Source organism: Bombus flavifrons, chromosome 18 (assembly GCF_040668555.2).
Source record: "Bombus flavifrons isolate JBK064 chromosome 18, iyBomFlav1_principal, whole genome shotgun sequence".
In the NCBI taxonomy this organism is placed as follows: Eukaryota; Metazoa; Arthropoda; class Insecta; order Hymenoptera; family Apidae; genus Bombus; species Bombus flavifrons.
Genome location: NC_138459.1, coordinates 829,377 through 849,163, shown reverse-complemented (window position 1 = coordinate 849,163; position 19,787 = coordinate 829,377).

Sequence of the window (19,787 nt, the reverse complement as noted above, 5' to 3'; positions counted from 1 at the left end):
TACTCCATTTAACGTGCGGAATATAATACACGCCAGTTTCAGCGTCGAAACATGCGGAACAGCTCGCAAATCTCGATGATTTCGTCGACATTGATGAAAACTGACCGCCATTACCTTCCCGTTTGAGATATTACGACGTTTAAGCGCCCTTTTTACTCCATTTAACGTGCAGAATATTATACACGCCAGTTTCAGCGTCGAAACAGGCGGAACAGCTCGCAAATCTCGATGATTTCGTCGATTTTGATGAAAACTGACCGTCATTTCCTTCCCGTTTGAGGTATTTCGACGTTTAAACGCTCATTTCACTCCTTTTTACGTGCAGAATGCAAATCACAACAGTTTAACCGTCGAAACTAGCGGAACAGGTCGCAAATCTCGATGATTTCGTCGATTTTGATGAAAACGGACCGTCATTACCTTCCCGTTTGAGGTATTTCGACGTTTAAGCGCCCCTTTTACTCCATTTAACGTGCGGAATATAATACACGCCAGTTTCAGCGTCGAAACAAGCGGAACAGCTCGCAAATCTCGATGATTTCGTCGATTTTGATGAAAACTGACCGTCATTACCTTCCCGTTTGAGATATTTCGACGTTTAAGCGCTCATTTTACACCTTTTTACGTGCAGAATGCAATGCACAACCGTTTAACCGTCGAAACAAGCGGAACAGGTCGCAAATCTCGATGATTTCGTCGATTTTGATGAAAACGGAAAGTCATTACCTTCCCGTTTGAGGTATTTCGACGTTTAAGCGCCCTTTTTACTCCATTTAACGTGCGGAATATAATACACGCCAGTTTCAGCGTCGAAACAGGCGGAACAGCTCGCAAATCTCGATGATTTCGTCGATTTTGATGAAAACTGACCGTCATTTCCTTCCCGCTTGATATATTTCGACGTTTAAGCGCCCATTTCACTCGTTTTTACGTGCAGAATGCAATGCACAACCGTTTAACCGTCGAAACATACCCAACAGCTCGCAAATCGCTTTGATTTCGTCGATTTTGAAGAAAACTAACCCTCATTTCCTTCACTTTTGAGATATTTCGACGTTTAAGCGCTCATTTCACTCCTTTCTACGTGCAAAATGCAATGCACAACCGTTTAACCGTCGAAACAAGCGTAACAGCTCGCAAATCTCGATGATTTCGTCGATTTTGATGAAAACTGACCGTCATTACCTTCCCGTTTGAGGTATTTCGACGTTTAAGCGCCCTTTTTACTCCATTTAACGTGCGGAATATAATACACGCCAGTTTCAGCGTCGAAACATGCGGAACAGCTCGCAAATCTCGATGATTTCGTCGACATTGATGAAAACTGACCGCCATTACGTTCCCGTTTGAGATATTACGACGTTTAAGCGCCCTTTTTACTCCATTTAACGTGCAGAATATTATACACGCCAGTTTCAGCGTCGAAACAGGCGGAACAGCTCGCAAATCTCGATGATTTCGTCGATTTTGATGAAAACTGACCGTCATTTCCTTCCCGTTTGAGGTATTTCGACGTTTAAACGCTCATTTCACTCCTTTTTACGTGCAGAATGCAAATCACAACAGTTTAACCGTCGAAACTAGCGGAACAGGTCGCAAATCTCGATGATTTCGTCGATTTTGATGAAAACGGACCGTCATTACCTTCCCGTTTGAGGTATTTCGACGTTTAAGCGCCCTTTTTACTCCATTTAACGTGCGGAATATAATACACGCCAGTTTCAGCGTCGAAACAAGCGGAACAGGTCGCAAATCTCGATGATTTCGTCGATTTTGATGAAAACTGACCGTCATTACCTTCCCGTTTGAGATATTTCGACGTTTAAACGCTCATTTTACACCTTTTTACGTGCAGAATGCAATGCACAACCGTTTAACCGTCGAAACAAGCGGAACAGGTCGCAAATCTCGATGATTTCGTCGATTTTGATGAAAACGGAAAGTCATTACCTTCCCGTTTGAGGTATTTCGACGTTTAAGCGCCCTTTTTACTCCATTTAACGTGCGGAATATAATACACGCCAGTTTCAGCGTCGAAACAGGCGGAACAGCTCGCAAATCTCGATGATTTCGTCGATTTTGATGAAAACTGACCGTCATTTCCTTCCCGCTTGATATATTGCGACGTTTAAGCGCCCTTTTTACTCCATTTAACGTGCAGAATATTATACACGCCAGTTTCAGCGTGGAAACAAGCGGAACAGCTCGCAAATCTCGATGATTTCGTCGATTTTGAGGAAAACTAATCGTCATTTCCTTCCCTTTTGAGATATTTCGACGTTTCAGAGCTCATTGCACACCTTTCTACGTGCAAAATGCAATGCACAACCATTTAACCGTCGAAACAAGCGGAACAGCACGCAAATCTAGATGATTTCGTCGATTTTGATGAAAACTGACCGTCATTTCCTTCCCTTTTGAGATATTTCGACGCTTAAACGCTCATTTCACTCCTTTTTACGTGCAGAATGTAATTCATGCCAGTTTCAGCTTCGAAACATGCGGAACAGCTCGCAAATCTCGATGATATCTACCATATTGACGAAAACTAACCGTCATTTCCTTCCCGTTTGATATATTTCGACGTTTAAGCGCCCATTTCACTCGTTTTTACGTGCAGAATGCAAATCACAACCGTTTAACCGTCGAAACAAGCGGAACAGGTCGCAAATCTCGATGATTTCGTCGATTTTGATGAAAACTGACCGTCATTTCCTTCCCGTTTGAGGTATTTCGACGTTTAAACGCTCATTTTACTCCTTTTTACGTGCAGAATGCAATGCACAACCGTTTAACCGTCGAAACAAGCGGAACAGGTCGCAAATCTCGATGATTTCATCGATTTTGATGAAAACTGACCGTCATTCCCTTCCCGTTTGTGATATTACGACGTTTAAGCGCCCTTTTTACTCCATTTAACGTGCAGAATATTATACACGCCAGTTTCAGCGTCGAAACAGGCGGAACAGCTCGCAAATCTCGATGATTTCGTCGATTTTGATGAAAACTGACCGTCATTTCCTTCCCGTTTGAGGTATTTCGACGTTTAAACGCTCATTTCACTCCTTTTTACGTGCAGAATGCAAATCACAACAGTTTAACCGTCGAAACTAGCGGAACAGGTCGCAAATCTCGATGATTTCGTCGATTTTGATGAAAACTGACCTTCATTTCCTTCCCGTTTGAGGTATTTCGACGTTTATGCGCCCTTTTTACCCCATTTAACGTGCGGAATATAATACACGCCAGTTTCAGCGTCGAAACAAGCGGAACAGGTCGCAAATCTCGATGATTTCGTCGATTTTGATGAAAACGGACCGTCATTACCTTCCCGTTTGAGGTATTTCGACGTTTATGCGCCCTTTTTACTCCATTTAACGTGCGGAATATAATACACGCCAGTTTCAGCGTCGAAACATGCGGAACAGCTCGCAAATCTCGATGATATCTTCCATATTGACGAAAACTAACCGTCATTTCCTTACCGTTTGATATATTTCGACGTTTAAGCGCCCATTTCACTCCTTTTTACGTGCAGAATGCAGTGCATAACCCTTTAACCGTCGAAACAAGCGGAACAGGTCGCAAATCTCGATGATTTCGTCGATTTTGATGAAAACTGACCTTCATTTCCTTCCCGTTTGAGGTATTTCGACGTTTAAGCGCTCTTTTTACTCCATCTAAAGTGCAGAATGTAATACACGCCAGTTTCAGCGTCGAAACAAGCGGAACAGGTTGCAAATCTCGATGATTTCGTCGATTTTGATGAAAACGGACCGTCATTACCTTCCCGTTTGAGGTATTTCGACGTTTAAGCGCCCTTTTTACTCCATTTAACGTGCGCAATATAATACGCGCCAGTTTCAGCGTCGAAACATGCGGAACAGCTCGCAAATCTCGATGATTTCGTCGATTTTGATGAAAACTGACCGCCATTACCTTCCCGTTTGAGATAATGCGACGTTTAAGCGCCCTTTTTACTCCATTTAACGTGCAGAATATTATACACGCCAGTTTCAGCGTGGAAACAAGCGGAACAGCTCGCAAACCTCGATGATTTCGTCGATTTTGAGGAAAACTAATCGTCATTTCCTTCCCTTTTGAGATATTTCGATGTTTCAGAGCTCATTGCACACCTTTCTACGTGCAAAATGCAATGCACAACCATTTAACCGTCGAAACAAGCGGAACAGCTCGCAAATCTCGATGATTTCGTCGATTTTGATGAAAACTGACCGTCATTTCCTTCCCTTTTGAGATATTTCGACGCTTAAACGCTCATTTCACTCCTTTTTACGTGCAGAATGTAATTCATGCCAGTTTCAGCTTCGAAACATGCGGAACAGCTCGCAAATCTCGATGATATCTACCATATTGACGAAAACTAACCGTCATTTCCTTCCCGTTTGATATATTTCGACGTTTAAGCGCCCATTTCACTCGTTTTTACGTGCAGAATGCAAATCACAACCGTTTAACCGTCGAAACAAGCGGAACAGGTCGCAAATCTCGATGATTTCGTCGATTTTGATGAAAACTGACCGTCATTTCCTTCCCGTTTGAGGTATTTCGACGTTTAAACGCTCATTTTACTCCTTTTTACGTGCAGAATGCAATGCACAACCGTTTAACCGTCGAAACAAGCGGAACAGGTCGCAAATCTCGATGATTTCATCGATTTTGATGAAAACTGACCGTCATTTCCTTCCCGTTTGAGGTATTTCGACGTTTAAACGCCCATTTCACTCCTTTTTACGTGCAGAATGCAAATCACAACCGTTTAACCGTCGAAACAAGCGGAACAGGTCGCAAATCTCGATGATTTCGTCGATTTTGATGAAAACTGACCGTCATTTCCTTCCCGTTTGAGGTATTTCGACGTTTAAGCGCTCATTTCACTCCTTTTTACGTGCAGAATGCAAATCACAACAGTTTAACCGTCGAAACAAGCGGAACAGGTCGCAAATCTCGATGATTTCGTCGATTTTGATGAAAACGGACCGTCATTACCTTCCCGTTTGAGGTATTTCGACGTTTAAGCGCCCTTTTTACTCCATTTAACGTGCGGAATATAATACACGCCAGTTTCAGCGTCGAAACATGCGGAACAGCTCGCAAATCTCGATGATTTCGTCGATTTTGATGAAAACTGACCGCCATTACCTTCCCGTTTGTGATATTACGACGTTTAAGCGCCCTTTTTACTCCATTTAACGTGCAGAATATTATACACGCCAGTTTCAGCGTCGAAACAGGCGGAACAGCTCGCAAATCTCGATGATTTCGTCGATTTTGATGAAAACTGACCGTCATTTCCTTCCCGTTTGAGGTATTTCGACGTTTAAACGCTCATTTCACTCCTTTTTACGTGCAGAATGCAAATCACAACAGTTTAACCGTCGAAACTAGCGGAACAGGTCGCAAATCTCGATGATTTCGTCGATTTTGATGAAAACGGACCGTCATTACCTTCCCGTTTGAGGTATTTCGACGTTTATGCGCCCTTTTTACTCCATTTAACGTGCGGAATATAATACACGCCAGTTTCAGCGTCGAAACATGCGGAACAGCTCGCAAATCTCGATGATATCTTCCAAATTGACGAAAACTAACCGTCATTTCCTTACCGTTTGATATATTTCGACGTTTAAGCGCTCATTTCACTCCTTTTTACGTGCAGAATGCAATGCACAACCGTTTAACCGTCGAAACAAGCGGAACAGGTCGCAAATCTCGATGATTTCGTCGATTTTGATGAAAACTGACCTTCATTTCCTTCCCGTTTGAGGTATTTCGACGTTTAAGCGCTCTTTTTACTCCATCTAAAGTGCAGAATGTAATACACGCCAGTTTCAGCGTCGAAACAAGCGGAACAGGTCGCAAATCTCGATGATTTCGTCGATTTTGAAGAAAACGGACCGTCATTACCTTCCCGTTTGAGGTATTTCGACGTTTATGCGCCCTTTTTACTCCATTTAACGTGCGGAATATAATACACGCCAGTTTCAGCGTCGAAACATGCGGAACAGCTCGCAAATCTCGATGATATCTTCCATATTGACGAAAACTAACCGTCATTTCCTTACCGTTTGATATATTTCGACGTTTAAGCGCCCATTTCACTCCTTTTTACGTGCAGAATGCAATGCACAACCGTTTAACCGTCGAAACAAGCGGAACAGGTCGCAAATCTCGATGATTTCGTCGATTTTGATGAAAACTGACCTTCATTTCCTTCCCGTTTGAGGTATTTCGACGTTTAAGCGCTCTTTTTACTCCATCTAAAGTGCAGAATGTAATACACGCCAGTTTCAGCGTCGAAACAAGCGGAACAGGTTGCAAATCTCGATGATTTCGTCGATTTTGATGAAAACGGACCGTCATTACCTTCCCGTTTGAGGTATTTCGACGTTTAAGCGCCCTTTTTACTCCATTTAACGTGCGCAATATAATACGCGCCAGTTTCAGCGTCGAAACATGCGGAACAGCTCGCAAATCTCGATGATTTCGTCGATTTTGATGAAAACTGACCGCCATTACCTTCCCGTTTGAGATAATGCGACGTTTAAGCGCCCTTTTTACTCCATTTAACGTGCAGAATATTATACACGCCAGTTTCAGCGTCGAAACAAGCGGAATAGCTCGCAAATCTCGATGATTTCGTCGATTTTGAGGAAAACTAATCGTCATTTCCTTCCCTTTTGAGATATTTCGACGTTTCAGAGCTCATTGCACTCCTTTCTACGTGCAAAATGCAATGCACAACCATTTAACAGTCGAAACAAGCGGAACAGCTCGCAAATATCGATGATTTCGTCGATTTTGATGAAAACTGACCGCCATTACCTTCCCGTTTGAGATATTTCGACGTTTAGGCGCCCTCTTTACTCCATTTAACGTGCGCAATATAATACGCGCCAGTTTCAGCGTCGAAACATGCGGAACAGCTCACAAATCTCGATGATTTCGTCGATTTTGATGAAAACTGACCGTCATTTCCTTCCCGTTTGAGGTAATTCGACGTTTAAGCGCTCATTTTACTCCATCTAGAGTGCAGAATGTAATACACTCCAGTTTCAGCGTCGAAACAAGCGGAACAGCTCGCAAATCTCGATGATTTCATCGATTTTGATGAAAACTGACCGTCATTTCCTTCCCGTTTGAGATATATCGGCGTTTAAGCGCTCTTTTTACTCCATTTAACGTGCAGAATAGCGTCGAAACAAGCGGAACAGGTCGCAAATCTCGATAATTTCGTCGATTTTGATGAAAACGGACCGTCATTACCTTCCCGTTTGAGGTATTTCGACGTTTATGCGCCCTTTTTACTCCATTTAACGTGCGGAATATAATACACGCCAGTTTCAGCGTCGAAACATGCGGAACAGCTCGCAAATCTCGATGATATCTTCCATATTGACGAAAACTAACCGTCATTTCCTTACCGTTTGATATATTTCGACGTTTAAGCACCCATTTCACTCGTTTTTACTTGCAGAATGCAATGCACAACCGTTTAACCGTCGAAACATACCCAACAGCTCGCAAATCGCTTTGATTTCGTCGATTTTGAAGAAAACTAACCGTCATTTCCTTCACTTTTGAGGTCTTTCGACGTTTAAACGCTCATTTCACTCCTTTCTACGTGCAGAATGCAATGCACAACCGTTTAACCGTCGAAACAAGCGGAACAGGTCGCAAATCTCGATGATTTCGTCGATTTTGATGAAAACTGACCGTCATTTCCTTCCCGTTTGAGGTATTTCGACGTTTAGGCGCACTTTTTACTCCATATAAAGCGCAGAATGTAATACATTCCAGTTTCAGCGTCGAAACAAGCGGAACAGCTCATAAATCTCGATGATTTCGTCGATTTTGATGAAAACTGACTGTCATTTCCTTCCCGCTTGAGATATTTCGACGTTTAGGCGCCCTTTTTACTCCATTTAACGTGCAGAATATTATACACGCCAGTTTCAGCGTCGAAACAGGCGGAACAGCTCGCAAATCTCGATGATTTCGTCGATTTTGAAGAAAACTTACCGTCATTTCCTTCCCGCTTGAGATATTTCGACGTTTAAGCGCCCTTTTTACTCCATTTAACGTGCAGAATATTATACACGCCAGTTTCAGCGTCGAAACAAGCGGAACAGCTCGCAAATCTCGATGATTTCGTCGATTTTGATGAAAACTGACCGTCATTTCCTTCCCGTTTGAGGTATTTCGATGTTTAAACGCTCATTTCACTCCTTTTTACGTGCAGAATGCAAATCACAACCGTTTAACCGTCGAAACAAGCGGAACAGGTCGCAAATCTCGATGATTTCGTCGATTTTGATGAAAACTGAACGTCATTTCCTTCCCGTTTGAGGTATTTCGACGTTTAAACGCTCATTTCACTCCTTTTTACGTGCAGAATGCAGATCACAACCGTTTAACCGTCGAAACAAGCGGAACAGGTCGCAAATCTCGATGATTTCGTCGATTTTGATGAAAACGGACCGTCATTACCTTCCCGTTTGAGGTATTTCGACGTTTAAGCGCCCTTTTTACTCCATTTAACGTGCGGAATATAATACACGCCAGTTTCAGCGTCGAAACATGCGGAACAGCTCGCAAATCTCGATGATATCTTCCATATTGACGAAAACTAACCGTCATTTCCTTCCCGTTTGATATATTTCGACGTTTAAGCGCCCATTTCACTCGTTTTTACGTGCAGGTTGCAATGCACAACCGTTTGACCGTCGAAACATACCCAACAGCTCGCAAATCGCTTCGATTTCGTCGATTTTGAAGAAAACTAACCGTCATTTCCTTCACTTTTGAGGTATTTCGACGTTTAAACGCTCATTTCACTCCTTTTTACGTGCAGAATGCAATGCACAACCGTTTAACCGTCGAAACAAGCGGAACAGGTCGCAAATCTCGATGATTTCGTCGATTTTGATGAAAACTGACCGTCATTTCCTTCCCGTTTGAGGTATTTCGACGTTTAAGCGCTCTTTTTACTCCATCTAAAGTGCAGAATGTAATACACTCCAGTTTCAGCGTCGAAACAAGCGGAACAGCTCGCAAATCTCGATGATTTCGTCGATTTTGGTGAAAACTGACCGTCATTTCCTTCCCGTTTGAGATATATCGACGTTTAAGCGCTCTTTTTACTCCATTTAACGTGCAGAATATTATACACGCCAGTTTCAGCGTCGAAACAGGCGGAACAGCTCGCAAATCTCGATAGTTTCGTCGATTTTGAAGAAAACTGACCGTCATTTCCTTCCCGCTTGAGATATTTCGACGTTTAAGCGCCCTTTTTACTCCATTTAACGTGCGGAATATAATACACGCCAGTTTCAGCGTCGAAACATGCGGGACAGCTCGCAAATCTCGATGATTTCGTCGATTTTGATGAAAACTGACCGCCATTACCTTCCCGTTTGGGATATTGCGACGTTTAAGCGCCCTTTTTACTCCATTTAACGTGCGGAATATAATACACGCCAGTTTCAGCGTCGAAACATGCGGAACAGCTCGCAAATCTCGATGATATCTTCCATATTGACGAAAACTAACCGTCATTTCCTTACCGTTTGATATATTTCGACGTTCAAGCGCCCATTTCACTCGTTTTTACTTGCAGAATGCAATGCACAACCGTTTAACCGTCGAAACATACCCAACAGCTCGCAAATCGCTTTGATTTCGTCGATTTTGAAGAAAACTAACCGTCATTTCCTTCACTTTTGAGGTCTTTCGACGTTTAAGCGCTCATTTCACTCCTTTTTACGTGCAGAATGCAATGCACAACCGTTTAACCGTCGAAACAAGCGGAACAGGTCGCAAATCTCGATGATTTCGTCGATTTTGATGAAAACTGACCGTCATTTCCTTCCCGTTTGAGGTATTTCGACATTTAAGCGCACTTTTTACTCCATCTAAAGCGCAGAATGTAATACACTCCAGTTTCAGCGTCGAAACAAGCGGAACAGCTCATAAATCTCGATGATTTCGTCGATTTTGATGAAAACTGACTGTCATTTCCTTCCCGCTTGAGATATTTCGACGTTTAGACGCCCTTTTTACTCCATTTAACGTGCAGAATATTATACACGCCAGTTTCAGCGTCGAAACAGGCGGAACAGCTCGCAAATCTCGATGATTTCGTCGATTGTGAAGAAAACTTACCGTCATTTCCTTCCCGCTTGAGATATTTCGACGTTTAAGCGCCATTTTTACTCCATTTAACGTGCAGAATTTTATACACGCCAGTTTCAGCGTCGAAACAGGCGGAACAGCTCGCAAATCTCGATGATTTCGTCGATTTTGAAGAAAACTGACCGCCATTACCTTCCCGCTTGAGATATTTCGACGTTTAAGCGCCCTTTTTACTCCATTTAACGTGCAGAATATTATACACGCCAGTTTCAGCGTCGAAACAGGCGGAACAGCTCGCAAATCGCTTTGATTTCGTCGATTTTTAAGAAAACTAACCGTCATTTCCATCACTTTTGAGATATTTCGACGTTTAAGCGCTCATTTCACTCCTTTCTACGTGCAAAATGCAATGCACAACCGTTTAACCGTCGAAACAAGCGGAACAGCTCGCAAATCTCGATGATTTCGTCGATTTTGATGAAAACTGACCGTCATTTCCTTCCCGTTTGAGGTATTTCGACGTTTAAGCGCTCTTTTTACTCCATCTAAAGTGCAGAATGTAATACACTCCAGTTTCAGCGTCGAAACAAGCGGAACAGCTCGCAAATCTCGATGATTTCGTCGATTTTGATGAAAACTGACCGTCATTTCCTTCCCGTTTGAGATATTTCGTCGTTTAAGCGCTCTTTTTACTCCATTTAAAGTGCAGAATGTAATATACTCCAGTTTCAGCGTCGAAACAAGCGGAACAGCTCGCAAATCCCGATGATTTCGCGAATTTTGATGAAAACTGACCGTCATTTCCTTCCCTTTTGAGATATTTCGACGCTTAAACGCTCATTTCACTCCTTTTTACGTGCAGAATGTAATTTGTTACGCCGGGCGACACTCTACCTAGACCAAGCCACACACCGCTGGCAAGATGGTAACCAGATGTCCGCTCGTCCTTACTGCGTACCCTCAATATTCTCAAGTACCCTCCATAAATCTCAGCAATTTCCTAGTCGAGGTCCTTCGAACCTAACAAACATTCTTTCGCTGCATTGTCTCCTAAAGTTTATTGCCCACCACGGGTTGACACGGGAAAGTTTCTGTTTCTCACGTGTGAGGCCTCCCACCAACGACTTTATCTTGAGGGCGGTGAGCATCCTTCCTCACCCACCACCATAGCAAATAACCAATTAACAACGAAGCCTATTTCCCTCACTCTATTAGCCAAAATCGTCACCAACAAATCCGATGATCCCGTGCGCTAGACACACCCATCCTTAGTTTTCCTCCGTCACAGCTTCATCGTCGAAGCACACTCTTTTTCTCTTCTTCAAACCGTCAACATCTTGTAACCGGGTCAAGATCAATCAACTATTAACTTGTACATTCGCATCAGTGTAATCATTTCTTTACGAAGTTGTTGAAATAAATATAAAGTTATTCCTGTTGAATCAGTGTAACTACTCAATTAACCACCCCTATTATCCTAAACGAAATAGGGGATCGATCATTTCGTGGCGTCGATTATCTAATCGTAACGGGAATTTACGACTCCCGTTGACGTGCTTCTTCGCGATCGCGTCTCTCCGCGAGTGATCGAACATAATTCATGCCAGTTTAACCGTCGAAACATACCCAACAGCTCGCAAATCGCTTTGATTTCGTCGATTTTGAAGAAAACTGACCGCCATTACCTTCCCGTTTGGGATATTGCGACGTTTAAGCGCCCTTTTTACTCCATTTAACGTGCGGAATATAATACACGCCAGTTTCAGCGTCGAAACATGCGGAACAGCTCGCAAATCTCGATGATATCTTCCATATTGACGAAAACTAACCGTCATTTCCTTACCGTTTGATATATTTCGACGTTCAAGCGCCCATTTCACTCGTTTTTACTTGCAGAATGCAATGCACAACCGTTTAACCGTCGAAACATACCCAACAGCTCGCAAATCGCTTTGATTTCGTCGATTTTGAAGAAAACTAACCGTCATTTCCTTCACTTTTGAGGTCTTTCGACGTTTAAGCGCTCATTTCACTCCTTTTTACGTGCAGAATGCAATGCACAACCGTTTAACCGTCGAAACAAGCGGAACAGGTCGCAAATCTCGATGATTTCGTCGATTTTGATGAAAACTGACCGTCATTTCCTTCCCGTTTGAGGTATTTCGACATTTAAGCGCACTTTTTACTCCATTTAACGTGCGGAATATAATACACGCCAGTTTCAGCGTCGAAACATGCGGGACAGCTCGCAAATCTCGATGATTTCGTCGATTTTGATGAAAACTGACCGCCATTACCTTCCCGTTTGGGATATTGCGACGTTTAAGCGCCCTTTTTACTCCATTTAACGTGCGGAATATAATACACGCCAGTTTCAGCGTCGAAACATGCGGAACAGCTCGCAAATCTCGATGATATCTTCCATATTGACGAAAACTAACCGTCATTTCCTTACCGTTTGATATATTTCGACGTTCAAGCGCCCATTTCACTCGTTTTTACTTGCAGAATGCAATGCACAACCGTTTAACCGTCGAAACATACCCAACAGCTCGCAAATCGCTTTGATTTCGTCGATTTTGAAGAAAACTAACCGTCATTTCCTTCACTTTTGAGGTCTTTCGACGTTTAAGCGCTCATTTCACTCCTTTTTACGTGCAGAATGCAATGCACAACCGTTTAACCGTCGAAACAAGCGGAACAGGTCGCAAATCTCGATGATTTCGTCGATTTTGATGAAAACTGACCGTCATTTCCTTCCCGTTTGAGGTATTTCGACATTTAAGCGCACTTTTTACTCCATCTAAAGCGCAGAATGTAATACACTCCAGTTTCAGCGTCGAAACAAGCGGAACAGCTCATAAATCTCGATGATTTCGTCGATTTTGATGAAAACTGACTGTCATTTCCTTCCCGCTTGAGATATTTCGACGTTTAGACGCCCTTTTTACTCCATTTAACGTGCAGAATATTATACACGCCAGTTTCAGCGTCGAAACAGGCGGAACAGCTCGCAAATCTCGATGATTTCGTCGATTGTGAAGAAAACTTACCGTCATTTCCTTCCCGCTTGAGATATTTCGACGTTTAAGCGCCATTTTTACTCCATTTAACGTGCAGAATTTTATACACGCCAGTTTCAGCGTCGAAACAGGCGGAACAGCTCGCAAATCTCGATGATTTCGTCGATTTTGAAGAAAACTGACCGCCATTACCTTCCCGCTTGAGATATTTCGACGTTTAAGCGCCCTTTTTACTCCATTTAACGTGCAGAATATTATACACGCCAGTTTCAGCGTCGAAACAGGCGGAACAGCTCGCAAATCGCTTTGATTTCGTCGATTTTTAAGAAAACTAACCGTCATTTCCATCACTTTTGAGATATTTCGACGTTTAAGCGCTCATTTCACTCCTTTCTACGTGCAAAATGCAATGCACAACCGTTTAACCGTCGAAACAAGCGGAACAGCTCGCAAATCTCGATGATTTCGTCGATTTTGATGAAAACTGACCGTCATTTCCTTCCCGTTTGAGGTATTTCGACGTTTAAGCGCTCTTTTTACTCCATCTAAAGTGCAGAATGTAATACACTCCAGTTTCAGCGTCGAAACAAGCGGAACAGCTCGCAAATCTCGATGATTTCGTCGATTTTGATGAAAACTGACCGTCATTTCCTTCCCGTTTGAGATATTTCGTCGTTTAAGCGCTCTTTTTACTCCATTTAAAGTGCAGAATGTAATATACTCCAGTTTCAGCGTCGAAACAAGCGGAACAGCTCGCAAATCCCGATGATTTCGCGAATTTTGATGAAAACTGACCGTCATTTCCTTCCCTTTTGAGATATTTCGACGCTTAAACGCTCATTTCACTCCTTTTTACGTGCAGAATGTAATTTGTTACGCCGGGCGACACTCTACCTAGACCAAGCCACACACCGCTGGCAAGATGGTAACCAGATGTCCGCTCGTCCTTACTGCGTACCCTCAATATTCTCAAGTACCCTCCATAAATCTCAGCAATTTCCTAGTCGAGGTCCTTCGAACCTAACAAACATTCTTTCGCTGCATTGTCTCCTAAAGTTTATTGCCCACCACGGGTTGACACGGGAAAGTTTCTGTTTCTCACGTGTGAGGCCTCCCACCAACGACTTTATCTTGAGGGCGGTGAGCATCCTTCCTCACCCACCACCATAGCAAATAACCAATTAACAACGAAGCCTATTTCCCTCACTCTATTAGCCAAAATCGTCACCAACAAATCCGATGATCCCGTGCGCTAGACACACCCATCCTTAGTTTTCCTCCGTCACAGCTTCATCGTCGAAGCACACTCTTTTTCTCTTCTTCAAACCGTCAACATCTTGTAACCGGGTCAAGATCAATCAACTATTAACTTGTACATTCGCATCAGTGTAATCATTTCTTTACGAAGTTGTTGAAATAAATATAAAGTTATTCCTGTTGAATCAGTGTAACTACTCAATTAACCACCCCTATTATCCTAAACGAAATAGGGGATCGATCATTTCGTGGCGTCGATTATCTAATCGTAACGGGAATTTACGACTCCCGTTGACGTGCTTCTTCGCGATCGCGTCTCTCCGCGAGTGATCGAACATAATTCATGCCAGTTTAACCGTCGAAACATACCCAACAGCTCGCAAATCGCTTTGATTTCGTCGATTTTGAAGAAAACTAACCGTCATTTCCATCACTTTTGAGATATTTCGACGTTTAAGCGCACATTTCACTCCTTTCTACGTGCAAAATGCAATGCACAACCGTTTAACCGTCGAAACAAGCGGAACAGCTCGCAAATCTCGATGATTTCGTCGATTTTGATGAAAACTGACCGTCATTTCCTTCCCGTTTGAGATATTTCGTCGTTTAAGCGCTCTTTTTACTCCATTTAACGTGCAGAATGTAATACACAACCGTTTAACCGTCGAAACAAGCCCAACACCTCGCAAATCGCATCGATTTCGTCGGTTTTGACGAAAACTAGCCGTCATTTCCTTCCCGCTTGAGATATTTCGACGTTTAAACGCTCATTTCACTCCTTTTTACGTGCAGAATGCAATGCACAACCGTTTAACCGTCGAAACAAGAGGAACAGGTCGCAAATCTCGATGATTTCGTCGATTTTGATGAAAACTGACCGTCATTTCCTTCCCGTTTGAGGTATTTCGGCGTTTAAGCGCTCTTTTTACTCCATCTAAAGTGCAGAATGTAATACACTCCAGTTTCAGCGTCGAAACAAGCGGAACAGCTCGCAAATCTCGATGATTTCGTCGATTTTGATGAAAACTGACCGTCATTTCCTTCCCGTTTGAGATACATCGACGTTTCAGAGCTCATTGCACTCCTTTCTACGTGCAAAATGCAATGCACAACCATTTAACCGTCGAAACAAGCGGAACAGCTAGCAAATCTCGATGATTTCGTCGATTTTGATGAAAACTGACCGCCATTACCTTCCCGCTTGAGATATTTCGACGTTTAGGCGCCCTTTTTACTCCATTTAAAGTGCAGAATGTAATATACTCCAGTTTCAGCGTCGAAACAAGCGGAACAGCTCGCCAATCTCGATGATTTCGTCGATTTTGATGAAAACTGACCGTCATTTCCTTCCCTTTTGAGATATTTCGACGCTTAAACGCTCATTTCACTCCTTTTTAAGTGCAGAATGTAATTCATGCCAGTTTAACCGTCGAAACATACCCAACAGCTCGCAAATCGCTTTGATTTCGTCGATTTTGAAGAAAACTAACCGTCATTTCCATCACTTTTGAGATATTTCGACGTTTAAGCGCTCATTTCACTCCTTTCTACGTGCAAAATGCAATGCACAACCGTTTAACCGTCGAAACAAGCGGAACAGCTCGCAAATCTCGATGATTTCGTCGATTTTGATGAAAACTGACCGTCATTTCCTTCCCGTTTGAGGTATTTCGACGTTTAAGCGCTCTTTTTACTCCATCTAAAGTGCAGAATGTAATACACTCCAGTTTCAGCCTCGAAACAAGCGGAACAGCTCGCAAATCTCGATGATTTCGTCGATTTTGATGAAAACTGACCGTCATTTCCTTCCCGTTTGAGATATATCGACGTTTAAGCGCTCTTTTTACTCCATTTAACGTGCAGAATATAATACACGCCAGTTTCAGCGTCGAAACAAGCGGAACAGGTCGCAAATCTCGATGATATCTACCATATTGTCGAAAACTAACCGTCATTTCCTTCCCGTTTGATATATTTCGACGTTTAAGCGCCCATTTCACTCGTTTTTACGTGCAGAATGCAATGCACAACCGTTTAACCGTCGAAACATACCCAACAGCTCGCAAATCGCTTTGATTTCGTCGATTTTGAAGAAAACTAACCGTCATTTCCTTCACTTTTGAGATATTTCGACGTTTAAGCGCTCATTTCACTCCATTTAACGTGCAGAATATAACACACGCCAGTTTCAGCGTCGAAAAAAGCGGAACAGGTCGCAAATCTCGATGATTTCGTCGATTTTGATGAAAACTGACCGCCATTACCTTCCCGTTTGAGATATTACGACGTTTAAGCGCCCTTTTTACTCCATTTAATGTGCAGAATATTATACACGCCAGTTTCAGCGTCGAAACAGGCGGAACAGCTCGCAAATCTCGATGATTTCGTCGAGTTTGATGAAAACTGACCGTCATTTCCTTCCCGCTTGAGATATTTCGACGTTTAAGCGCTCTTTTTACTCCATTAAACGTGCAGAATATAATACACGCCAGTTTCAGCGTCGAAACAAGCGGAACAGGTCGCAGATCTCGATAATTTCGTCGATTTTGATGAAAACGGACCGTCATTACCTTCCCGTTTGAGGTATTTCGACGTTTAAGCGCCCTTTTTACTCCATTTAACGTGCAGAATATAATACACGCCAGCTTCAGCGTCGAAACATGCGGAACAGCTCGCAAATCTCGATGATTTCGTCGACTTTGATGAAAACTGACCGCCATTACCTTCCCGTTTGAGATATTGCGACGTTTAAGCGGCCTTTTTACTCCATTTAACGTGCAGAATATTATACACGCCAGTTTCAGCGTCGAAACAGGCGGAACAGCTCATAAATCTCGATGATTTCGTCGATTTTGATGAAAACTGACCGTCATTTCCTTCCCGCTTGAGATATTTCGACGTTTAAGCGCCCTTTTTACTCCATTTAACGTGCAGAATATTATACACGCCAGTTTCAGCGTCGAAACAGGCGGAACAGCTCGCAAATCTCGATGATAACGTCGATTTTGATGAAAACTGACCGTCATTTCCTTCCCGCTTGAGATATTTCGACGTTTAAGCGCCCTTTTTACTCCATTTAACGTGCGGAATATAATACACGCCAGTTTCAGCGTCGAAACATGCGGAACAGCTCGCAAATCTCGATGATTTCGTCGATTTTGATGAAAACTGACCGCCATTACCTTCCCGTTTGAGATATTGCGACGTTTAAGCGCCCTTTTCACTCCATTTAACGTGCAGAATTTTATACACGCCAGTTTCAGCGTCGAAACAAGCGGAACAGCTCGCAAATCTCGATGATTTCGTCGATTTTGAGGAAAACTAATCGTCATTTCCTTCCCTTTTGAGATATTTCGACGTTTCAGAGCTCATTGCACTCCTTTCTACGCGCAAAATGCAATGCACAACCATTTAACCGTCGAAACAAGCGGAACAGCTCGCAAATCTCGATGATTTCGTCGATTTTGATGAAAACTGACCGCCATTACCTTCCCGTTTGAGATATTTCGACGTTTAGGCGCCCTTTTTACTCCATTTAAAGTGCAGAATGTAATATACTCCAGTTTCAGCGTCGAAACAAGCGGAACAGCTCGCAAATCTCGATGATTTCGTCGATTTTGATGAAAACTGACCGTCATTTCCTTATCTTTTGAGATATTTCGACGCTTAAACGCTCATTTCACTCCTTTTTACGTGCAGAATGTAATTCATGCCAGTTTAACCGTCGAAACATACCCAACAGCTCGCAAATCGCTCTGATTTCGTCGATTTTGAAGAAAACTAACATTCATTTCCTTCACTTTTGAGATATTTCGACGTTTAAGCGCTCATTTCACTCCTTTCTACGTGCAAAATGCAATGCACAACCGTTTAACCTTCGAAACAAGCGGAAAAGCTCGCAAATCTCGATGATTTCGTCGATTTTGATGAAAACTGACCGTCATTTCCTTCCGGTTTGAGATATTTCGTCGTTTAAGCGCTCTTTTTACTCCATTTAACGTGCAGAATGTAATACACAACCGTTTAACCGTCGAAACAAGCCCAACACCTCGCAAATCGCTTCGATTTCGTCGGTTTTGACGAAAACTAGCCGTCATTTCCTTCCCGCTTGAGATATTTCGACGTTTAAACGCTCATTTCACTCCTTTTTACGTGCAGAATGCAATGCACAACCGTTTAACTGTCGAAACAAGGGGAACAGGTCGCAAATCTCGATGATTTCGTCGATTTTGATGAAAACTGACCGTCATTTCCTTCCCGTTTGAGGTATTTCGACGTTTAAGCGCTTTTTTTGCTCCATTTAACGTGCGGAATATAATACACGCCAGTTTCAGCGTCGAAACATGCGGAACAGCTCGCAAATCTCGATGATTTCGTCGATTTTGATGAAAACTGACCGCCATTACCTTCCCGTTTGAGATATTGCGACGTTTAAGCGCCCTCTTTACTCCATTTAACGTGCAGAATATTATACACACCAGTTTCAGCGTCGAAACAGGCGGAACAGCTCGCAAATCTCGATGATTTCGTCGATTTTGATGAAAACTGACCGTCATTTCCTTCCCTTTTGAGATATTTCGACGCTTAAACGCTCATTTCACTCCTTTTTACGTGCAGAATGTAATTCATGCCAGTTTCAGCGTCGAAACATGCGGAACAGCTCGCAAATCTCGATGATATCTTCCATATTGACGAAAACTAACCGTCATTTCCTTCCCGTTTGATATATTTCGACGTTTAAGAGCCCATTTCACTCGTTTTTACGTGCAGAATGCAATGCACAGCCGTTTAACCGTCGAAACATACCCAACAGCTCGCAAATCGCTTTGATTTCGTCGATTTTGAAGAAAACTAACCGTCATTTCCTTCACTTTTGAGGTATTTCGACGTTTAAACGCTCATTTCACTCCTTGTTACGTGCAGAATGCAAATCACAACCGTTTAACCGTCGAAACAAGCGGAACAGGTCGCAAATCTCGATGATTTCGTCGATTTTGACGAAAACGGACCGTCATTACCTTCCCGTTTGAGGTATTTCGACGTTTAAGCGCCCTTTTTACTCCATTTAACGTGCGGAATATAATACACGCCAGTTTCAGCGTCGAAACATGCGGAACAGCTCGCAAATCTCGATGATTTCGTCGATTTTGATGAAAACTGACCGCCATTACCTTCCCGTTTGAGATATTACGACGTTTAAGCGCCCTTTTTACTCCATTTAACGTGCAGAATATTATACACGCCAGTTTCAGCGTCGAAACAGGCGGAACAGCTCGCAAATCTCGATGATTTCGTCGATTTTGATGAAAACTGACCGTCATTTCCTTCCCGCTTGAGATATTTCGACGTTTA